Source organism: Lissotriton helveticus, chromosome 6, assembly GCF_964261635.1.
Source record: "Lissotriton helveticus chromosome 6, aLisHel1.1, whole genome shotgun sequence".
In the NCBI taxonomy this organism is placed as follows: domain Eukaryota; kingdom Metazoa; phylum Chordata; class Amphibia; order Caudata; family Salamandridae; genus Lissotriton; species Lissotriton helveticus.
Window position 1 is genome coordinate 2018472664 of NC_136067.1, and position 23519 is coordinate 2018496182.

At 46.0% G+C, this 23519-nt stretch overlaps 1 protein-coding gene across 1 annotated transcript in view; it reads left to right on the top strand.

The window, feature by feature from the left end:
* Positions 1-4447: 4447 nt before the first annotated feature.
* LOC144762972 (fucolectin-1-like) overlaps positions 4448-23519 on the top strand; it is a gene marked incomplete at its 3' end in the record, with an annotated part of 705880 nt that continues 686808 nt past the window's right edge. The window contains exon 1 of the mRNA XM_078648285.1: positions 4448-4542. The remainder of the gene's footprint in view (positions 4543-23519) is intronic.

Below are 23519 nucleotides of genomic sequence, written 5' to 3' on the forward strand. Positions count from 1 at the left end.
TAGTATATAATAGGGCAGGGGAATTAAAACTATCTCTAACTCAGAGGTACTGAAAGAGGCAGGAAAAGTGCATAAACAGGCAGGCAAGGTGCATAAACAGGTAACATGGGGGGCAGAAAGAGGCATGTGAAATGCAGAAAGCAGTAGGAGCAGTGCAGAAAGAACCAACAGAGGTGCAGAAAAAGGCAAGAGGGGTGCAAACAAAGGTAGGATGGTTGCACAAAGAGGCAAGAGAGGTGCAGAATGAGGGAGGAGGAGTGCAGAAAGAAGGAAGAGATGTACAAAAAGAGGCAAGCGAAATGCTGAAAGAAGCAAGTGGTTTAAAAAGCAGCAAGAGCAGTGCAGAAAGAGGCAAGTGAGGTGCAGAAAGAAGCAAGAGCTGTGCATAAATATCCAAGAGAGGTGCAAAAAGAGGCAAGAAGGGTAGAGAAAGAGGTAGGAGAGGGACACAAAGAGACAAGAGAGGTACAGAAAGAGGTAGGAGAGTTGAAAATGAAGGAAGAGAACTGCTGGAAGAGGCAAAAGAATTGCTGAAAGAAGCAACAGATGTGTGAAAAGAAGCAAGAGAAGTGCATAAAGAGGCAAGTGAGGTACAGAAAAAAGTAAGAGAAGTACACGAAGAACCAACAGAGGTGCTGAAGGAGGCAACAGAGGTACAGAAGGAGTCACAAGGGGTGCAGAAAGAAGGAAGATGAGTACAGAAAATAGTAACAGAGGTGCTGAAAGTGGCATGAGGGGTGCAGAAAGAAGGAAGAGAAGTGCCGAAATAAGCAACAGAGGTGCTGAAAGAGACACAAAGGGTGCAGAAAGAGGCAGGAGAAGTGTAGAAAGAAGCAACAGAGGTACAAAAAGAGGCAGAAGTGGTGCAGAAAGAGGGAAGAGAGGTATAGAAAGAGTCTAGAGAGTTGAACAAAGAGAGAAGACAGGTTCAGAAAGAGGCAAGAGGGGTGCAGCAACAAGCAAGAGAAGTGCATAAAGAGGCAACAGAATTGCTGAAAGAAGCAACAGAGGTTTAAAAATAAGAAAGAGCAGTGCAGAAATAGGCAACTGAGATGCAGAAACAGGCAAGAAAGATAAAGAAAGGGAAGACACGTGCAGAATGAAGCAACAGGCGTGCAGAAAGACGCAGGAGAAGTGTAGAAAGAAGTAACAGAGATGTAGAAGGAGGCAAGAGAACTCCAGCAAGAGTCAAGTGAGTTGCGAAAACTGGCAAAAGAGGCACAGAAAGAGGGAACAGAGGTGAAGACAGAGGCAAGAGTAGTGGAGAAACAGGTAAAAGCGGTGCAGAATGAAGCAACATGGGTACAGAAATTTGCGAAATAGGTGCATAAAAAAGTGCAGAAATAAACAACAGAGCTGCAAAAAGAGGCAAGAGAGGTGCAGAAATAAGATTAGGAGGTGCACAATGAGGCAGAAGGGGTGTAAAAAAAGGAAGAACGATATAGAAAGAAGAAAGTGAGGTTCAGAAAGAGGCAAGTTAGGTGCAGAAGGGGGCAAGAGAACTACAGAAAGAGACAAGATAGGTGCAGAAACAGGCAAAAGGGGTGCATAAAGAACCAAGAGAGGTGCAAAAAGATGCAAGAGGGGTGAAGAAAGGGGCAAGAGAAATGCAGAAAGAGGCAAGTGAAGTGCAGAAAGAAGACAGTGAGGTGCAGGAAGAGGAAGAAAGGTACAGAAAGATGGAAGAGAAATGCAGAACGACGCAAGACAGGTACAGAAAGAAGAGAGGTTTATGCACTATTGCTACCAATTTTACACCCAAATTTAGTAATAAGTAACACATGACCATTCCAGCTTTGCAAAGGGCCTTCCACCACGCTGTAAGACGTGAAGCTGCATTTTTGGGACCATTTGAGCCATTTGAGCTAGAAACAAGGCTTTTTTGTTCAAATCTGCAGATTATACAGCAGATAGTTGGCAAATGTGGATAATGTTTATTTATGTGACAACTGATGCAGCCAACAAAATGCCCAAATCAAGAATGCACCCGTAGATAGTAGAGTTGTGATGTAAAGGACCCAATTAGTCTGCAAATAGAGCTGTATAGTCCAACAAGGAAGGAGGGAAGGAGAAATTGAACTGACGCGAGATGTCCAGTTGGCAATAAAAGCACTGCCAACAAGCAAAAAGGCCCTTCCCGTGCCTGAGCAGCCTAAACCTGAAATACCATTAACAAGATGCATTGGAACAGCAACTATAGTGTGTGTATGCTTCAGAGCAACATGACAAAAAGCGAGCACACTCTCTCCGTACATGTGCATTTTATTTGTATTTCCCTTTGCAGCCATTGGATATTAGCTTGACTAGGGTATGGCATAGTTTTGTGACAGTAAAGAAAATAGAGCTACACCCTCTGGCTTTGAAGCAAAACAACAACTAATTAGAAAGCAGTGAGCTTCTTACACACAGTACCTGCTGCAGTATTTATAGCTACTTACCTGGCTTCTTCCTCAGCCTTTCCATAGACTTTGCAACAACATGAAATGGGATTTGAAACGTGCTTAAAGTTCTTTGTGAAAATAAAATTCTTTAAAAAAAGCATGCTTAAGCAAAGATTAGGGCACATTTCGGGATTCCTAACTGTATGCTAAATGGTACATGTGAAGAAAAAATATTGTGGGTGGAATTCTCACCTGTGGATTAGCTGTGACTAGGGCGGTGAGGCAGGAAGGTTACAGCAGAGCACCCCTTCAGCAGGCAAGTTCCTCCTGGCTGCTCTGCTGTATAAGGAAGGGTACAATGAAGAGAGAGCCGGCACAGCCGGAAGTAAATGAAAACCGCTCATAATGATTGTGTGTGCACGCGTGTGGGCTTCGGTGTTTGGAAAATAGTTTACTTATGTGTGGCGGTGTGCGCATGCATTTCTGGGTATGTGTGCGTGAATGTGTGCTTCGGTGTCTACAGAAAGGTTGTGTGCGTGTGTTATGCTTAGGTGTCTCTTTTGGGAATCTTGTGAGTTTGGATGTGCATAGGGAGTTTGCGTGTGTTTGTTTAAATGCGTGTGTGTAGATAGCGAGATTGTGTTTGTGTTTTTATATAGGGAGCTTGTGTATGTGTGCCTGAGTTTGTATATAGCGAGGTAATGTGTGTAAGCGTGCTAGTATGTGTAGAAGGCTCTGCATCCATATGTGCATGCATGTGCCCGAGGTTTATGTGTATAGGAGGAAATTTGTGTGAGAAGGGTTGTGTGTACTTGTTGGACAGTATGTTTGATCTTAATAAAGTCCATTCTGAGGGTTCTCAAGTGTTTTTCTTTTTTCTCACCAACTAGTAACATGGTGCCTGTCTTGAGCATTCTGCAAATTAATGAATACCGCAAAGTAGCAAGGGGAGCGTGGGCGCTTTTGCCCCTCCTGTGGGTAGTAAAAGAAAGCCACAAATGGGGTGCAAAGGGCTGCTGACATCTCTGGGCTTTGGTGCTACTACTCCTGCTGCACTTTTGAATGCTAAGCCCCTGAACAGATATCATCACATAAGTAAAAATAAAACAGATTTGTACCCTAGCGTCACTGTGTCCTTTGAACACTATGTGTATGTAGTGACAATTCCCTAGAGAAAAGGTGAAATCAACCGATCTGCTTTATCGAGAACGGACAACAATTAATTAAAACAAAATTAGGAGGTCATGTATTCGTAAAGCATGTTTTTCTTTCACCTCGATAGAATGTGACAGTGATGAATGAGATTGTGTGTTACGTTGTCACTGTTTTTGTTTTGTTCTTTGCAGTTTTATATAGCGCGAACTAGACCCAAATCTATTGGAGCACTTTGCAGGAGCACCAGTTACACATTTATTTTTTTGTTATACACAGGGAGGTTAAGTGATTTACCCAGCATCACAGTTCATCTTCAACAGGGCCGTTCGGCCCCCTCCCACCGTCAGCAGAGATATATCATCCTCCCAGGATGGCTTACACTTTGCAGTATGATTGCAGTACACAGTGTGCTAGCGTAGGTGTACCAAGTAAAAGTGCTGCCTGGAAGCCTGTTTTGTTAAGTGGACCAAAGTGTCACTTGTGTGGAATCTACTGAGAGCTTGGGAGAGGAGGGGCTGTGGGAACCTCTGTGTATTCGACACTCCCCCTGAACACAGCTTGATGTGCCCTGGCGGGTGATTCATAATAAGTCACTCTGTCCATTTCAAAGCCCATTCTCGAGCACTCACTCACACCTCCATTGGTATCCAGAGCAATATATATTCTAGTGAAAAGACTCGCAGTAACTAAAACGTCTCTCAGACTGCTCCCAGGTAGCTTCAAGTGTCCCGAGCACAACTTCAATTGATTAAGTGCATTTGAACCACCGTGGAGAAAAATACTCCTACCTCCTGCTTCTGACCTCTGAGCCCCAGCCCCCTCTGCCAAGCAGCCTCCGTTGTTGTTCACGGCGTCTTCAGTGAAAGTCCTCTTAGTGCCACGAAGCTTCATGCAGCCCCATTGAAGGAGAAGAGGCCGCCACGAACGCCAGCCGCAGAACGCCGGCCGTGAAGGGGAGAGAAAGACTGCCAGCAGGACCTTCATTTTCTGTGAAGCACCCACTCAGGTAGGCTGAAACTCTATTACCGGGGGCGGGGCAGCATCAACTGAGGCTACACGGAGGCGTGGTTATCCGCAGAAATCCCATAATAGCTCCAAACTTTGAATTTAAATTACATTTTATATTGTTTTTATATTTGGTTGTGAATTCAATAAAATATTTTCCAATTTATTTATTAGCTTGATGAATGCTTGTTTCTGTATTTTTGTGTTTTGCAGTTCAAATCATTGAAATTGCTTATGTCAGGGTCTCTGGATTCTAATTCCAATAATCACTCAGTAAGGTTCCCCAGATTTCAATATTTATTCAGTAGGGGCCCCCAGACTGCAGTAATGATTAAGTCAGTATCCACAGAAGTTAAAGGTTAAGAACCACTGCCTTAGATAACAACATAACATGTGTCAAAAATATATCACGCATGTAGTCTTTCTTACTGTGTACTTGTTCCACTTCAAGCTTTTTAAGCTCTTAACTAAATTGAAGCAGATGCACTAGATGAGATGACAGTGGATGCACGTTGCCAATATTTCAGTGTATGAACTTGAAGAGGCCATAAATGAAATGATATATGGGCCCATGACACCAGATATAGACAGGAGGCCATTTGCCACTGGACCTTCAACCAGCGACAGGCCAGAGCTTGAGACTGAGTCCTGCTCTCAGATGCTCCAATGTCTGCAGGAAGAAACCCATCTCCAAGTCTGTCATAAAGATACTGTCCTCAAAAGGTGTCAGTTGACATTTCGGAAGATTGAGTAGTAGTGTTGTAAAGCCCCTAAGTTCTGCTTCCATTTTATGTAAGCCTGACTCCATCATGGAAAATGGAAGTTACCAACGTCGCAATCTTAGACAATAGAAGTCCCCATCATTCCAGATTTATGCAGAATTATTGTCATGTCTGCCAGATGTCATTTGACCCTATCTTTCTAAGAACTGTGAAAATGTAAAGCCTCTGATTGATGACATATACAACTCTTGATGCAACATTTGTCTGGGCCAAATGTCTACTTTCTACTCTGTTAAAGTTAAATAAGAGCACATACAAACATATAACCAAAATAATGTAGTCTGAATGGACATGATTTTATCTTAAATGTTCATAAAGCTTTCTAAGCTTTCTAAAGCTTTGATTCACCCTATCCGCTTGACCAGAGTCGGAGGACGCTCCTTCCGATTTTTGGCGGCTCAAGGTTGGAATGGTCTCCCTGCTCCACTCCGGAAAACTGATGATTTGCTTTCCTTTCGAAGGGGACTTAAGACCTGGCTTTTTACACAGTAACTGGTTTTTCATCCTCCTTTTTCCTTATGTATGTTGGGCTGTGTTTCGTCTATTCTTTAGGCTCTTTGCCAAAGCGCCGGGACACTCCTTTGGAGTAGCCGTGCGCTATAAAAGAGCATTTTAACATAACATAACATAACATAAGGAAACGTCTGTGATGCACACCTTGATGCACATAATCTATGTCAGACATTGCGTAACCTACCAAAGAAATGCCAATCTCTGATAAGATTTATTATATAACGACTACCACTTGTCAGGAGAGGTTCTTCCCCCGGATTTCTGCCCAAGATTCTGCCTGAGAAGGTACTGCCAGCACACTTTGCAGATGCTAAATCTCACTTGGTGACAGAAGCCGAGCCCTGAAGGAAGACCGCAGCATGTGTTTGTGCCTTAACCAGGAACACTGGCTACACACCTCCACTGATAAAGATAGCCTTTACTGTCAACAAGGTATGCATTGCATCTCTTCTCCCTAAGGAGCTCTAGACTGCAAATAGCTCTGCCTTCCATGCTCTCTTAGTGTAGCGCATAGAAGTAGGCATTACAGTGTTAGGCTTAAGATGACATTTTAAAACATGCTAGAAATTTTCATTTCATTATCATTATTTATAACTTGCCTTCTTGGTGTTTTTATAATATTCTGTGTAGTTGTTTTAGATGTACTGAGAAACAGATTGTTCCTTTAGTAATAAATACTTGTACTTCAAAGTGTTTCTTCATCTTAGTACAGTGTGTGTGTGTGTGTGATACTGTGAATAACGAAAATAAGGTTTGTTGCTGTTTTCACTGTGCCCCTGATCCCTTTATGGGACTGATATTAATCCAAAAGCAATGCCTCTATCTACATTGCACATTCAATAGTGTTTTTCAGGGCACCAATAATCTGTCTTTTACATTCACCACTGGTGCCTTAATCCAAGTTCACCAATGTCACTTGTTAGACAGGAAAGCACACCTTGCACAGCTACACCAAAGTCATAGCTTACGCAACAGTAGACCAATATGAGTCAAATGCTCCTGAAGAGTTTTAAGGCCTCCTTTGGAAATGGATCATGAAGTAACCAGTTGTCCCACAGTGGAAATATGTACCATCGCTGGAGATGTAAAAGAACAACCACAGGAACCATCCTCTTAAAAAAAATAAAAATAAAGGCTAAAATCTCTCCTTATCTCTTTCTTGATGGAGAACGTGAGCATTAAGCTGAAGAAAAAGCTGTTACAGGAATGTTTCCAGAAATTGAACCCATAAAATAAAAGGACTACCCAAAATTGAACAATCATTGGCCAAACTGTGCTCCCATCGATACCCACAAGAAAAGAGGGATTCATGGGCTGAAACCGAAAATATGTTACTGCACATGAGTGGGCAGGGCTCCACTCATGGTACAACACTGGGAGATGCAGTCTCACAGGTTACTGCGTATCGAGTCCTAAATTTTAACACAGCAGTCTTACTAATGCCAGCCAACAGGTAATGATGCCATCAGCATGGCCAATATCTGACATTTCTTACTATCTCCAAAAACGAACAGTAGAAAGGCCAACCACAGGAATCAGCACACCCCATCCTGCTAAGAAATTGCTTTCATGTTGCACACAAAACCTCTCTGTGTCCAGCTTAAAAAGACGAGTATTAAGATAGGAATTCAAGTCAAGGAGGGATCCCAAGTCCTCTCAGCCAAAGACAGAAGAGAAAAAGCAGGAACAATGCTGGGTAAGCTGGTCATCTATAGTGTCCAAGTGGTGGGAAGGGTCAGCTAGCAGCATGCTTTGAAGTTCCTTTTTTTCTCCTGTCTTCCAGTTCAGAATATTTCATTAGTAATCATTAGGGAAAAATGATGGATGGATGAAGGGATAAATCTTCCTTAGTCTTGGGGTATGGTCTCTACCCCTGATGGAGAGGCAGCCAGGATTTCTTCTGATGGGCTTTGCCTTCCTCTACACAGGAGATCAGAGCTCCAAGAGTAAATCAAAAAATGAACACTATATATAATTTGCAGGAATTTGCTTTTGTCTACAGCTAATTGTCAGTCATAAATGGAGATTTGAAACTAGAGATAAACGATGTAATGCACTTAAAAATATATGTACTTGCTGGAGAAAAGCAGCAAAGCAACAGGATCAATATAACTAACAATTATAAAATGGCTTTTTATTGTGGCAGTGCTACCAACAGTCATAGTATGAGCACAACATGACATTCACCCTTCTCCATTTCAAACATTTGCTACCCCGCTATGCCCAATAACTCCCAGAGTCAGAGCATGTTGTTCAGGGCATAGCCTTTTATTCACATCAAACCAGGTAATTTAATGACAGACCAATAGGAGAAAACAGCATCACACTTTAGCCGCATCAACCTATCAAAGGCATTAAGTAAATCAGGCATGACATTAGACTTGAACTTCAGTTTTGGCCATACTTTTTAGCGGCAACAACATGTCAAAGGCAGTAAGAACAAGCATTTGCAATGCAATAGGTCTAGCATTACTGAAAGTTTGAGCTATTAGAGTTGCAAATAATAATGCAACCCCGAAGCAGATGAGGAGCCAAATATGCTCGTACCCACACATGCCGACAGGAGAGCGAGTACACTGAAGCATACTTATTACCAACTAGATGGACTGTGTTAATAAGCTATTCGCAAGGCACACTGGTCCGAGATGAATCTTCGCTGCTGGGTACACTTCCTTCTTCCAGCCTGCTTTGTTGATCACAGAGGGTGTGACATTGCGTGGCTTTGGGTTGTTCGGGTTGGGTTGTTGTCTATGTCAGGTAGGTATGTGTGGGTGCTGGGAGATGGCATTTTGGGCACCATTCAGAGAGGATGGGGGTGGCATCTGGGCTCTGCCCAGTAGCGGGTGGCTATCTGTTAGGAGTTGGAGGTGCAGCTCGCACTGATCCCTGCAGGGCTCTCGGAGGAACGTGGTGGAGTATGGGTGCAGTTGGGCAATAAACGGGTAGAGGATGGCTCAGAGTGCCTTTACTTGCACAGAACGATAGGGGGCAGTTATGACGCTCTTGTGGTGCTTCTCCCGCCACCACTTGTGCATCATCCACTCAGATAACTTCATGCTATTCATCGCTTACTGGTAGTATCTTTTTCACTGTATGCATGAATTGTTTGTCTTCCGGGTAAGCCTGTGGATATTTTGGTGTGCGTTCTGGTGGCTTGTGTTGTGTTATCTTGTGTTATCTTGAAATTACTTGTATTGGAATGGGGGCCTCGTGACGTTTTGGAGGACTTGGGCAGCAAGTATGTGTTTTAGCATAAAGTTGACGAGGGAAGGGTGCTCTTTTCTTTAGTAGCTAAGGATCGACAAGGAGGTGTGTGTCGGTTACGGGTCACAATAAAATGGTGTTAAAGGAAGGCATGGGGTAAGGCCCTAAACAATAGTGGTGGCCAGAGGAGGAGAAGAAGACGGGCGAGTGGGTGGTACCTTTTCTCTGGTGAGGTAGCAGCGCAAAGGGAGCAAGTTTGGAGGGAGTAAAAGGTTGGGGGGTAGAGGGCACTAGCTTAGGCTGCTAGGGAGGAACCAACAATGGGTTTAGTAACAGGGTGAAAGGAGGGAAGGGGCAGTACGAGGAAAGGAAGTTATCAGATAAGGGAAACAGGGAGGGCCAGCTATGGCGTATGTTGTGGTTTGGCAAATTGGGTGGGTACGGAGAAGGCAGGGGCTGCTCCACTAGACACGGCAGGGCACTCTGAATACATGTGTTTTGGTGGTGTGGGGGGGCAACAGGAGGAGTTGGTACAGTTGGGCGAGTGGGGCATGCAGCTACGCATTGAGCTGCGGCTGGGACCGAGTTCCGCCTTTTTGACCATGCAACAGAGAGCATGGAGGATCACGCACCCCTTGGGTTTGCTGCTCCATGGCGCGGTCAACAAAAAACAAAAAAATGGTCTGTGTATAGTGGGAAGCTGGCACATCTCCCCTTTGCAGCAGGAGCAGGACCCTTGCAGGACCCTTGTGCACGGGGCGGTTCAGTGTCCCCTCAGAGCTCGGATCGGTCCCCTCTATCACCAGTGTGGGGAGGGGTGTCGACAGCCCCTTAGCAATCACAGACAGGGAGACCAGCGTGCGTACGGAGGAGGTGGTTGAGGGTTTGTTAATTCCCATGTTTACCGTTTGAAGCAGGATTGCTTCCCTGTGAAGTGGAAGCAAAATAAAATCCTGCAAATGGTGAGCGCATGCGCCACAGCAAGCCAGGTGGTGTCGATTATTTTGCCTGTGTCTGTGCACAATAACTTAAACCACATGACGGCCTGGTGCACGTAATAGACACCAATAGGCCGTGGGTGGAGCTATGCGCTCCCCTTTGGCCTATTGCATGCTGTCTTTCATAAAAAGACGCACGCAAAGGCCAATAGCGGGCCACCAGACGAAAAGCACATGCTTGTGCGTTTGCCATTCTGAAGTCAGCTCCTAAAACCCTATTTTTAGATACTAAATGTCTCGCGCTTCGCACGCAGTGCTGCACACTGCAACGCTAGGCATGAGACCTAAAAGTTAGGCACAACATTACACCTTCACTTGAGCTTGGGCCTTACAATTGAACTTGACCGACTCAGCCCGCCAACTCTCCACTCAGCTGCGTACATTGTGCCAGCAGGCCCAACCCGCTTCAGTAAACAGTTGCATTACTTGCAACCCAGGGCACCGCATAACACACCAGCCCACTGGGGTGCCTGAACACAGGCAGCCTCCCCAAGGTTCTACTCAGTCCATACGTTGTGGATTTGGACAGTAGTGTCCAGGACCACCGGCAGGTCAGTCCTCCTTTTTCAACTGCCTTTTGCACACGTGGATCCTACTTCCTCCTAGGGTCAATCCAGTTGCTGATCCCCCCTTGTTGTTCACCCCCCTATGTTGTTATCTGTTAGTGCTCTGCCACATGGTGAAAAGCTACCTGGCACACTCGCCCTTCTCCCCGGTGCTGACATTGCTCTGTAATAGCCCCATTACCTAACTGGAGCAAGTTGTGCCGACTAGTGCCTTACGAGGAACCTGCACAATGTATTCAATGAGATTGTCTAGCTACCCAGATTGTGATTGTTACCTAAACTGGGGGATCTCCCGCCGCAATGGCTTGCGGTCTTACTTCCGACCATATTTTAGATGATGCAAGTAACAATTGTGAACTCCAAAAGAGGGGGCTGTAAACCAGACCTCCCAAAACTGTTGCCTCCTTAAATGGCATGATACTATATATTATTCCCACCGGCGTTAATGACGAAAATGACCAGATGTGAAACTGCATTTGATTGTATAGCCTGTTCAAGCTAACCACACAGAACTTACCAGGTATATACCCCATCCTTATGGCAACCAGGAAATTAGGCAAAACACTCCACTTGTACCAACGGCCCCAACGTAATTGCCTCATACAGTTGTCCCACTTACCCTGCAATGGTACACTCCCCATCATAAAGGACATTAGGCAAGCCAATCCTCACAAACTTTGCATTGGCCATACACTAGAACTTGTGTATTGTCCCTCGGCGTCCTTAGGACCTGCTCCATTGCATACGTTGTACCAGCAAGCCCCACGTACTACAACAAACTATTGTTCTATATAAAACCAGGCCCCCTCATAGCCCACCGCCCCCCGGGGTACCCAAACACATGGGGAAATACCCACGGCCTCCTGAATGATCATTGGGGCACACACTGACAGTCCTCACTAACTGCAGATAGTGACAAGAACAAGAGAACTCCATATGTAGGTATTTTTGGCTATTGAATAGAGCCACCATACTTGTTGATGAAATGTTGGCAAATCTCCTTGCGTATGGATAATGGCAGAACTAAATCGCAACCTGTTATTGAGATTTGCTTTAACAATGCAGTCTGTTCCTAAAGCCCAGTCCACGCTAAATGAGTTGCACACCACCAAGCCTCACTAAGAACTGCTAACCCCGACAAAGGAAAGGGAAACTTTGCGATATATATTGGGATATGTACCATTGTTGGTATGAGTTTTCAAAATGTATTTCCTCCGAAGAGCCCCTCCATGTAGGTTGCATCGCACCGTAATTAGACCACCCACAGGCGGCTGACACATAATAGAGAAGGAAAAAACGCACTTTGCCAATAAATACTTGGCAATTTAGTAAAAACCAACCTACATATGATTGACTTTGGAAATACCATTGTCTGTGGATTATGCCACCAATAAATCACCACACTTTAGTCAAAGGCACTAAGAAATTTAAATTGTCATTACACTTAAGCATAGCATTAAGTTGACCATACTCTTGAACAGTCTGCTATACGCATTGTGACGGCAGTCCACAACGGGCTACAGCGAGCAGTTGCTTTACTTGAAATCCAGGGCACCACAAAGTGCACTGGCCCTCCGAGGTACCTGAACAATGGCATCACACTGTAGCAACATTCACATGTCAAAGGCACCACAAAATTAAAATTGTCATTACAGTTAAGCATAGCATCAAGTCGTCTATAGTCTTGAAAGACTATGCTGCGTACATTGTGCCGGCAGGCCACAACGCGCTACAGCAAACAGTTACCTTACTTGAAATCCAGGGCACCGCATAGTGCACCGGCCCTCCGAGGTACCTGAACACATCAGTCCATAAGTGGCGGGTTAGGGCAGTAGAGTCGAGGACCGCCGGCAGGCCGGTCCCCCTCCCCGCCAACCCACTGCACACTTCAATCCTACTCCCTCCTTGGGTCCATTGTGCATGGGTCCTTACAAACGACTGCCAAAACCTGTTCCATCATTGTTCCATCATTGCCTGAGTATTATGTATTAAATAAATCGCTACCTGTTATCGGGATGAGCTTTTAAAATGCATTTTTGCCCAATGCTCACTCCTTGTTAATTGTAGGGTACGCCAATGGCCTCACACAAGACTGCTGACACCTAAAAGGGAAGAGAACTGTGCATTGAAACATTTGGCAATGAGCAAATGTGATGAGTGAATAAACTGCAGTCCCATGATGAAATTCAACAGCACGCCTCTCCATGGAGCAACGCCAGGACATTGCTTTAGTGTCTTAAACATGAATAGCACTTAAATGGCAAGGGCAACAGAGAGCTATATAGCCCACTCCCTAAAGCTGCATTCTAAAGTAGGTGTGCCCTCACTCCTTGGGTGACTCTGCGCTATTGGTGACTATAATTAAAGCTATGCATGAATACTATCTCTGTATTCGACAATGAAAACCAACTGCTCCCTTTAGCTTTTAGATACCCTCTGAGGATCACCCCACAACATCAGACTCACTAATCTGAAGGCAAATGACATAGTAAAGCTATCGGGCGCAGTAGCGAGGTATGTAGATCCCTGCATTATTCCCCCATAGTAGCCTAAAACCGAATTGCCTACTAGTACTATAGCAGCAGGACGAAAGTACCTCATTGTGTCAACTTCCAATAAGTAAATCACACCATACGTCAACCCATAGACGAGAATCTCTGAACCTGTTAACAAAGGATGCTGCACCTCGGATCTGCAACCAATCAAACCACCATCTCAAACAGAAGGTGTCACTTCCTGGTTGCAGCAGCATATCCAGATGCCTGACACATAAAGGGACTTGTAGCTGACCCGTGCACTTCCTCCCCCAAAGGGGCATTTTGGCGCAGCATAACTGAGGATTATTAACCCGACTGAATGATGCTTATATGTCTCCCCCAATCACCTGGTCGTAGCAGCCCATCCGTGTTTATGATATCTAGCATGACTTGTATTTGCACTGTGCCCCAGAACCCACCTATAAAAGGGGCGCTAATCCATTAATCCACCTGGCCTGGCTTGGCGACGGCACCAGTCCCTTATGAAATAATTGGATAACATGTGGCAACTAATCTGGATCATGTGACATTCCCAATGCATTAAATTGTATCCAAATGAACATATATTTTAGTCAATGAGGTGAAGAGTTTCTAGTTGACTACATGAAAAAAGCTTGTCTCACGGAGGGAAAATGAGTAGAGTTGGGAGCAGGCTGTTGCAGCAGCCATTTTGCTATGGCTATGCCATTAACAATGAAGTCCCAAATTAAACCATCACCAAAGAGACCCATCTCCGGTACTCCTCATATATCCAATTCTTGCTTGCTACATACTAGTTAACTGCCTAACACCCTGCAATGTATACATGGGAATGCTATTGCTTTAGCTATCCTGAACTTAAACCTTACACATGAGTCAGGGCTGTGGGAAGAACAGTATTCGGTGCCTTCCGACGGCCATTCGTCATGGTGATGGCCGTAGTAGAGCACCTTTGCCAGGCACACCCACATGGCACGAGGAAAAGGTGATCCGTTTGCCTAACGTGGGCCAGCACCCAAAGAATGGAGAGAATAATCTCTCATTTCAGTACCCGTTTCATCCCAGCCATGCTGACAGCGGCCATAACTCTAACCTGTCAGTCTTGCCTTTGAATGTCAGTACTCAAGTGCGGCTCCAAAGCATCATTTATGCGCCTCGAAGCACATTGGTGTTAGCCCCTGGAAATCTCACTGGCTGTTCCGCCTTCAATGTAAGTGCTGAAATGTGGCACCAAAGCACCATTTGTGAACCCCATGCACATTGGTATGAGCCCGCACAACGCTCCTTTATGTCCTGCGCAATGCTTTTTCAGATGAAACAACGGCCTGCAAAACGGAAAGAGAGACAAGAGCAAGCTGTAACCCTGGGCAGCCATTTTTGCCACCATGAATTCTTGCCCATACGAATAATCTTGGCAACCCTAACCTATGTGTTGTACAACAAGGGAATATCGCAAGGAGTGTTCATACACCAATTGCCAAGATCAATCCCCAGCCCCTGCAATGGATGTGTTCGTCCACTAATCTACCTGGCTCGGCCTAACAACGGAACCAGCCATTAATTAAAATATTTGATAACGTGTATCGTTTGACTCGTACATTTGGAAATAATTCCATTAACATGATACATAATTCACACATATTATAACTAAGAGCCTGCTTTCCATATTATTTAAAATACCTGTCTACCGGAAATTGTAGACTAAAGGACTACATGTTAGGTGCATTTATTGGCAGACACAATAGAATTCAGAAAGGACAAAACACAATAGAATAACCTGGACCCCCGCGGCGAGTAGTGCTCTATGGTCCTGGTGCTAGCGCCCCCCCCCCCGAGCATTGCCCCGAACGTGAATATCTCCAAGAGCAAATCACTCAATCAATGGCAAAAGGCATACCCAACACTGCCAGGCCAGCACTGGAATCAGCATCACCCCGTCCCAGAGCACAGCCCCCCATACACTACCAGAATAGCCCAACTCAGAGCCCGACCAACCCGGTCTGCCTACTGTGAAGACGTCGCCAAATTCTACCTACTGTTTTCACTCACCATCATTCTCTGCCCCAAACTCCCGAGCAGTGGCAACATTTACATCCCTCCCTCTCCAGCTACCCAAGAGACTGAACAATTCCCTCTCTCAGCATAAAGCACCCCATACCACACTGCCGCAATGCAAAACCTTGACTCACTTCATCCGAACCACGGGATAAACCTGTAACACATCCTGCGTGGACCACTGCTTCACAACATGCATCATCACGCCAATAGCCATCTTCCCCCAAAAGTGGCATGCACACTGAGTACCGACCTGCCATCCATTCTTAGCTCCTGTCCCAAGTACAAAATGCCAGTAATGTACAAGGAGACATTGTCCATGTGTGTAGCACGCATCGATGAGCCACATTTTTTCTATGTATAGACCAGGCACACCAAATTAATCACCGCTTCCCGACCCTGCCACGGAACCACGTTCATCCGTGGAGGGCGACACCACTCTAGCCACGGAGGCAGCAGGCCACCCATGACCTCTCCTCCGGCCGGGACCAATGCGCACCTCCCACAAATCCCAACATGAGCGCCCCCTCAACACCAACTGGGCTGATGGACGTAGTTTCCACCCCACCTATAGTTCTGCCCCACCCCCAGCAGCACAATCAATAACGTACTGTACTTCACTGTTACCTCGAAGACCATTTTATAGTTGCAAGAGTATGTTCTGTGGTTAATAAGGAACAAGGGCGTAATCTGTTGGTGAAATTAAGAAAGAAAGCACTGTTTGCATGATGTAATTTAAAGTGCACATCTGGAACTAAACAAGCCAATGGAAGGAAATCGGTTGTGTAAAGCAATATAGATGCTGCTTTAAAACCAAAAACTGCACCGCATCAATTAAGAGTGAAAACAGCAATATTATTCAACCTTAGCATGAAACCATGGGAGGACAAAGACACGTCCCCCGCGTAGTGCCCACTCCGCCATATGCTCCCGCCAGCTTGCACACACATAATTACAATTCCCACCCAAAGGAAACTCAGGAAACATATTTGTGGGAAAGAACTGCTGCAGGTTTATTTCATACAACACAGGTATGACGTTATGGTGGGTCATCTTATGGGCGATCCAATGCAGGCAGCCCCTCGCTGTCCCGCATGCCTAAAGAGCCATCTTGCACGGCGAGTCGATGCTCTGACGGTGCAGCACATTACCATGTTCGTTATACTCCCGCCCGCCCACCCTGTTGGGTCGGAGCGGTGTGGCACACCCCCGATCGGTTCAGGCCACCCGACCGCCCGAAGGACTAACGGGGCGCTGGTGCGGTTTCCAGGAACCTCCTTCGGCTCCTAGTCCTTGGCTCAGGCACCCTTACTGTGCCAGGCAGAGGTTCCCTTACTGTACCCTTCTGCCGGCAGAGGTACCCTTACTGTCCCCGTCTGCTTCCAGATCGCCCTGTCCTCCGCCACAGCTCTGGATGAGGCCCCCGTCGATGACAGAGCCCCCCACCTACCTACCTGCTTATATCCCGCTGTTTGGCACCTTTTGTGCGTCCAGGAGGAAAATATCCACTCCCAAACTAGCCAAGTGTACCATGTCTTTAACGCAGTACCCTTCAGTTCCCTTGTAAAGGCATTTGCCCAATGGAACCCCAGGCCTCTCTTCCCATGAGCTTCTGCATGGATCCGGTGACCCTCCTGCGGGAATGTTCTACCGGTGATCCAGCTCTGCGGGGGACAACCCCCAGACCACAGGAGCTCGCCCGCTCCTTACCTGTTGCCCATCGCTACCAAGGCCTGGTGCTGAGTCGCCCCCCCCCCCAATGAAAGATTCAAATAATGGGTAGGGGCCCCCCGTAAGCAAGGTGGATCTGGCTTGGGCCTCAAGTTGCCCCCCTCACAAGCTCACAACCAGATAAACCGGATCTTACCCTTTGTTTGTTAGTTTAACAGGATCAAAATACAGGACGTGGCAGAAAAAACGTTAAGGAATAATTTCTAGGCACGTGTCTTATCTTTTGGGCATCTCCCCCTGAGTCAGAATCATTTCATACTTTCGACTCTCATGGTCTTTCTCCCCTCCACTTGTGTTCCTTCGTTAAGCCTTAATGCGCCTACCCAGCACGGGAAGCACAAGAGCCAACCTACTGACCTTGCCCTTGCTTCCTTAAATCTGCAAAGGGGGGCTTAAAATGGTTTATTACCTAATGGATACTAAGATCATCGCATATTAATGACCCCTCCTGAACAACTGCTTGCCCTTGATCATGCTACATCGAGCCGGGCTCAATTCTAGTCAGACTAGATACCACTATGTCCATTAAGCTAACAGAAAGGCGAGCTCGGTGTTCGTGCATAGGGAATTAATTATATCTTTACAGGTGGCGTTTTAATTGTAAGCTCACCGCCAGGTGGTCAGTCTCGTGTACTTTGTCCTCAGTCTCAACAGGATCAAAATGCAGGAAGGGAGAGGAGAAAACGTAATGTGATATTACTGCACACGATGATCTAAAGTTATTATGCAATAGCTTAAACCCGCAAGCCAGGGTTATTTCCCAGCACCTCTCAGGTCAGATTAAGCCGCCACCCGGCTCTAATCTAAAGTTGCCAATTGCTAGCATTCCTCCCATCACCTCACCGTGTTTGAGTACCTTTTAAACTGTCATTCCCTTTGCCTACCCCAATTAATAGGGCAATGTTAACTCCAGGGGTTGTTAGTATTTACGGTTACCCCGGTTCGGAATTTAACCCTCAGAAAATTCGCTTTTCTGGCTCTTTTGAGAAGTAATTTTGTGCTTGCCTGAATCTTATTATTAAACTTTTTTTCCCACTCTGTAAACCGAAAGGAGGTACATCAAGATATCATATATTTCCACCTTTCCTAGTCTTTGCTCAATATGCACTATGTTAGCTGTTTACAAACGGAATTAGGATACAGGGGATCGGCGAGTGCAATTTGCATATTTTTATTCGCTGCTAATAGCAACCGGTGATATATGTCCAAGGAAGCAAGTGATGAGATTATGGAAGTTATCATGTAATCAGAATTATTTTTCCTGCTGTGTGAGCCCAGTAGCTATAATAAATATGACAGTGCATGACATGGCAAATCAATGCAAGATCCGTACTTGGCTAGTTAGAGCACAGTCTAGCCTATGTATTTTAACAGTCAAATTGTCATCCCTAATTTCAAGGTGTACTAAGACATGGTTGCTAGGGGCATTTCCAAGCTTTGAAGCCAAATGTGCTATTGCGCAATTCCAATTTAATCAGGATGGTGCTAGCCGAATTTTAGTAACACGGACGTGTGAGGAAATAGATGGGCAGGGTTTCTATAGTTGTAATAGTGCACACATGCCTATGATTACCCACTGCATGTGGACGCCAATCAAAGCTGATTGCCACAATGACTATTTTCCCTGTATTGTATTAGCACAATAGTAACTCACCCTATTTTAAGAATATACGGCCCAGGAAGCAAGCCACATGTTGGCCATGCCACTGCATCCCTTATCTGCCCTAATATCTTTTAATCAAGCTGACCTGAATGGAAATCTGAAAATAGACCCGCAGATGTCAGTAGAGACCAATTTCATTGCATCCCATTAACAACTTACTAGCATTCCTGATCCCGTGAAGCTTATTCGTTTTGGTCGCTACATGGAGCTGAAGCATCGTGCTGATTTAGGTCAATTTCCGTGTTACACCTTTCTTCATGGAGAAGACCATTGCATTTTGGATGAAACTGTGTTCCTGGACTGAACCTTTGAGATAATTTGTAATACTGCTAATCCAAGATTAAAACACTTTTCCTCTCCCTTAGTGTTGCCAACTTGGGACACATTACTTGGTCAGTACGTACCTACAGGCATGGAGAGCTGCCAAAATTATCCCCACCTTAGTACCCGTTTACACTAAATTAACACTGGATACCGGAACAAAAGATTACCAGTTAACCTTTGAAAAGGGGTCTTCCACATGTATGTAATGGTCATCATGGAACATCACAATTTTAAACCCATTAAGGAACAGGCTGCAGAGGTTGTATTTTATACTTATATATTCCTATGATCTTAGAACCTCTCTTTAGTGTTTTCCTTCACTACACACCATTGTATGAACATCCCCACGAGTGAGACGTTCCCCGACACTTCAACACAATGTAATGGTAGGAGGTGGGAAGTGTAGTATTTCGGATACCAGCCTCAAAAATGGATATTCGAGCCCTTGAAAGAGAGCAGACCACTCCTGCCCTGTGCCCCAACCATGCTGATCTTTAATCTCAGGGTCACGGTTGCATGCACATTTCCTTTCTGCGGCCGGTGTTCTGTGCTGGATCTCTGTTCGTGGGGGGCAATCAGGCACCACAACAATTTGTGTGATATAGAAGATTTGGGCATTGTGAGAAGTAGGGGAGGGGGCATTAATGAGAAACTTTGCTGAGGCATGGTGCCGAGCATAATGTCTTGGTTTCTGGTATCTTACAGTGGAGTAGTGTGGCTCACTGGTTAGAGGCGGCAGGCCTGAGAGCAGAAGTCAGCCTGGGACCAGGGTTCAATTCCCGACGCGGCAGGGTCGTGGACCTTGGTCAGCGGACTCGATAATTCTCGCTTCGGTGCTTACTCTAATCAGGGGTTCCACTCGGCAACTCTGGGCATTAGCTTGCCTAATCTCCACAACGGCCCCACCAATTCCGGGGATGCCTGGCTCCACCTTGGGGACTCCCAGCAAGGGACCTTCCCACAGGGAAAGCCAGGACGGGTTCCCCAGAGTTATAAAGCGCCGGGACGCCCAGTTGCTGGGGCAGCTGTGCGCTTTACAAGTATACTACATTTACATTTATTTTTTATTTATTTGCAGAGTTTTACATAGCGCGAACTAGACTCGAATCAGGTATCAGAGCGCTTTACATATCACCAGTTATGTTACATGAGGACGCACCTTCATTTTAGGCATGGGGAGATTAAGTGATTTGCCCAGAATAACAGGAGGTTTTGGCGTTGTTACCGAGACTCGAACCCAGATCCCCAGGTCCGAGGTCGAGCACCCTAGCCGTTAGGCCAACTCCTATCTAGCAGCCAGGCCTTAACCCGCAGTCCCCATACTCTACGTGCCATGTCACAGTTGCTTCTTACTGCTGTACCTCGGTGAGGGCTCACCGCTCACCTGGCCTAGGCCATAATCTCCGAAAATACTGTACCGCAGTGTTCTGTCAGGCCTAGTAATGGTAAAACTGTGCTGCAGTGCCACCAGGTGGCCTGACTAGCTCAAGGCACCAATGCTGTGCTCGATCCTTTTGGGGGAGAACGAACTTGTGAGTTGTTCATCCTGCCTTCCTGATAAGTACTGAAGCACGAATATGGTGAAAAAGGGGTGAATCCACCTGCTTGAGGTCTTTCTCGCAACAATTAAATACCCTCGAACCGAGTCCAACCTGTCAACGTGCTGAGGAACGATAACTCGCTGGGAAGGTTTTTTGCGTGCCCAGCACTCAGCTGCCCCTCATAACATCAACACATGCTTCTACCTGCCCCCCACCCTAATGGCCTTAAATTCATGTTAATGAAAAGAGAGGGGCTGCCCAGTGCTGCTGACCGTCCCCCCTGACTGAGAATACGACAACAAAAATTGATTGGGATGGCAGGGGCGCCTATTCTTCTAAGAGCAAGGATGATTAAATATGGCGCGGCAAAGACGTGCAAGCTAATTGCACCGTTTCTCCCAGCAGGGAGACATGAGCGCCTGTGAGGTCGTATTAAAAACCTAATTAATCAAAGGCCCACCGGACGATTGAAAACCTGATGGATGGTACCTAGTTGCATGTGTAGGAACCCGCGCACCTCTTGCCTGTGCTGCCCACACAATCGCTAGCTCTTCCTCTTAAAAGTACTCCAGGTGAACAAATTGGTCATGTACAGAACGCTTTATCACCGTTGTGCGGTAACTAGGGCTGTTCCACCTAGCAAGGACCCTACGCCCCATGAAATTCGGCAGCCAGAGGGTGTCCGTGAAAAGGCCACACACATATCCAGAGAAAACTGCATGTCCTGCCCAACCCCGAACCTGCGCAACTCAGTGCCCCAAATGGACAAAGGAATAAAAATGTGAGCAGGGCATACGCAGTGATGCACCAGATCCAGCACAATGACGTCAGTGCCCCAAATGCAGGGTTTCCTTGTGACTTTCAGCCCTCTGTGAATACCTCGCGTGATGTGCGTGTTGACGTTTCCCGCCACATCTGCACCGCAGCTCCCCTCCACACAGATAAAGCACTGATCTTATTCCAGACCTGTAACCTAACAGCAGGGGCCATCAAAGGGCTCCGCGGAACAGCAGGTACTCATACTTATGAAAATTGCAGATAACCGAAGCTGAAAATCATTATTTTAGGGAAAACAGTTGTATGACCTCGAATACCCTTGGGAGGGGGGCGGGGGTCTCTTGGGTAGCAGGCCATAAAAACAGTATTACAACACAAAAGCTTGCAGATAACGGCGTAATTACAAGCCAGTACTCCGAGCCAGTGCTTTAAATGGGGGGAAAATAGTGCAGGTACTCATTTAAATATGGCGAGTGGGCGGGGCTAGGGGCAGGGCTTAGGACAAGACTTGCCGATACTTATTGACTTCGCAGGTTTGCACATAACGAAAGTCAAACACGGTGATATTTTAAGGTTTCCTTGTTTTGTAATGTATGCAACATCAATATTGTTTAATTGCTGTTGCTTGGCACAATTCTATATATTCTCGAGTGACACAAAGAAACAAGCAGACATGCACATACAAAGCATTCCACACATTTAATTTAATATAACTTCTAACATAGGGTCTCTATTCTCCCTACCCTCCCCCTCTTTATCTCGTTTTTGTCGCACACAAAAAACAATCATAGGCAAGCACACAGGCAAGCAGACAAACATAAACAGACAGCTAACAAAATATCAGGTGGGATTAAAGCCATTCGATCCTGGTTACCTCCCACGGCTTTCTTAATTACGCTGTCTCCACCGGGCTGCCTTGCCTTTGTTTGCAACACTGCATGATGGTGAACTCCCGAACGGTATGCAAATGAGCCCATGCTGAATTGCTCAGCTGGGCTCGGCTCCGGTCTACAGAAGTGCCTTGGCTATCAATGAAAGGCCGCCAGCACCAGCGTTTCATGAGTACCGGTACTCTCCTCTTGTAATAGAGAAGTGCCGGTACTCAGAGGGATAAATGTAAGAAGTGCCGGTACTCAGTACCGGTGAGTACCGGCCCATTTAAAGCACTGCTCCGAGCATGTTACTATGTGAAAATACCGCTTTCTTAATTTTGAACTTGTTTAAATGTCAGACCACCAACGTGCATCATCCCCTCCTCGTAAGCTTTTTTTTTTTTTTTTTATGTCTTCCAGTGGCCTGTGCTGACTGGCTGTAAAATGCCAAATGTGGACACTCGTGCTCCCCTCACTTGGGCCCCTGTGAGTCTCAAAGCGTACACACCCTAAATCTCAATCAACACAGAAGAAATGCTTACATGTCATAAATCACGTTTTTTTTTTTCTTATTCTAAAAAGAACGAATTTAGAGATGTAATTGTTAAAACGGTTCAAAGTAACGATATGGATTCTTATCCATAAGCTACATAACGGATGTGCACCCTGGAGTAAGGCACATGAAAGCAGGGACACACACACACCTTTTGGCAAGCACTGTGAATTATGCAGCATCTCTTACACAGATGAAGAGAAGGTGTGCCTTGAAACCCAAAATACAGCGACAAACCTGCACCATCCTTCTGGATAGGGAAATGTTGATCTTTTACAAAGCGAAAAGTATTTTAAATGCTCCCTATGGGGCCTGAGTGCGGGGGTACAGTGATTGTTCTAAGCGCCAGGTTGTTGATAGCGCCTCCCTTGGAAGACTGCTGATGGTCCCTGACCGTCAAGGGTCCTCAACCTCTTTTTGTCATTCTGAAGTGGGCCTGAATTACCCAGAATACTGTATAGGCATTGCTTCAACTCAGTGCCACAAATAAATTACATCCACCTAGGGGAAAACATACAAACGACACGTGAATAGCAGTTGGCCAGTGGGCACAGGTTCATAAACAAAAGCATCCAGGACCCAAATAAGGGCACTGTGACCAATGATCCGGCCGCCTAAGAGAGGAGAGAACATTCGCAAAACCGCGGGCAGTGCCATCCAGTGACCTAAATGCTCTGCTGCACCAGTATACATGAACGATCAGTGGTGTAAGGGCTCTTCTGTAAACTTCCTTCACCACGATTCCTGAACATTCTCCTCACCCGGCGATGAGCCGGTCCTACATGCTGTCCGTGAATCGCCCCTAATCAAATTACGCACGGGCCTATTAGACTTCGGCCTGCCCCGCAGTTTCCCAGGCCAGGATCATGCGCCGTGCCCATCA